The 1,265-nt window shown below is 50.1% G+C and overlaps 1 protein-coding gene across 2 annotated transcripts in view; it reads left to right on the top strand.

The window, feature by feature from the left end:
* GTF2F1 (general transcription factor IIF, polypeptide 1, 74kDa) overlaps positions 1 to 1,265 on the top strand; it is a 22,078-nt gene that overhangs the window by 2,826 nt on the left and 17,987 nt on the right. The window lies entirely within an intron of this gene.

The following is a 1,265-nucleotide window of genomic DNA, read 5'->3' as shown; positions in this document are numbered from 1 at the left end:
GTCCCAGCTACTCGGGAGGCTGAGGCAGGAGAATGGCGTGAACCCGGGAGGCGGAGCTTGCAGTGAGCTGAGATCCGGCCACTGCACTCCAGCCTGGGGCACAGAGCGAGACTCCATCTCAAAAAAAAAAAAAAAAGAATGGCAAAGGCCCAGGTCAAGCTCCTGGGTGTCCCTGTAAGTTAGGTTTGGTAGGCCCACCGGAGGCCTCTCCTTAAAGGAGAACATTCAGAAGTTGTGCCCACCGATGGGCATTTTTGGCCAGGGTTTATCTGGGCAAGGGAGGGGACTGGGCTGGGGGTTTTCCCAGAGCCCCTGCCATCAGAGGCTCTAGAAAGGACTTTGGGAGCCATTAAAGTGTTTTCAACTGGGAGGTTGTAGTGTGATCTGGCTGTTGTGGGGAGACAGACTGTGGGTTTGAGGGCAGTTAAAGGGAGACCGGGTAGAAGCAACTGGTCTGGTCTAGGTGAGTCCTGGTGGGCACTGGGGGCAGTGGAGGTTATGAGATGTGGCTGATTCTAGAGTGTTTTAGAAATGGTATATATGGACCTTAAATCAAGAGCTTAAGGGTAATTTGGATCATATTAGCCACATAGGCCACGATAAATGGTAACATTTGTAGAGATTTTGGTGCCTTAATGTCAGCAAATGTTGCACAATGAGATTCTTTTTATTTATTTTATTTATTTATTTTTTGTGATGGAGTCTCTTGTTGTGCAGGCTGGAGTGCAATGGCACGACCTGGGCTCACTGCAATCTCCACCTCCCAGGTTCAAGCCATTCTTCTGCCTCAGCCTCCCAAGTACAGGTGCCTGCCACCACGCCCAGCTAATTTTTGTCTTTTTATGAAGTTTCGCCATGTTGGTCAGGCTGGTCTTGATCTCCTGACCTCAAGTAATCCACCTGCCTCAGCCTCCCACCGTGCCCGGCCTTTTTATTTTTTAAAAATAGATATAGAGTCTCACTATGTTGCCCAGGCTGGTCTTTTTTTTTTTTTTTTTTTTTTTTTTGAGACGGAGTCTCGCTCTGTCGCCCAGGCTGGAGTGCAGTGGCCGGATTTCGGCTCACTGCAAGCTCCGCCTCCCGGCTTTATACCATTCTCCTGCCTCAGCCTCCTGAGTAGCTGGGACTACAGGCGCCCGCCACCTCGCCCGGCTAGTTTTTTTGTATTTTTTTAGTAGAGACGGAGTTTCACCGTGTTAGCCAGGATGGTCTTGATCTCCTGACCTTGTGATCCGCCTGTCTTGGCTTCCCGAAGTGCTGGGATT

Source organism: Mandrillus leucophaeus, unplaced genomic scaffold (genome assembly GCF_000951045.1).
Source record: "Mandrillus leucophaeus isolate KB7577 unplaced genomic scaffold, Mleu.le_1.0 Scaffold8, whole genome shotgun sequence".
NCBI lineage: Eukaryota > Metazoa > Chordata > Mammalia > Primates > Cercopithecidae > Mandrillus > Mandrillus leucophaeus.
Note: the sequence above shows the minus strand (reverse complement) of the source record. Positions and strands in the feature narration are given on the sequence as shown.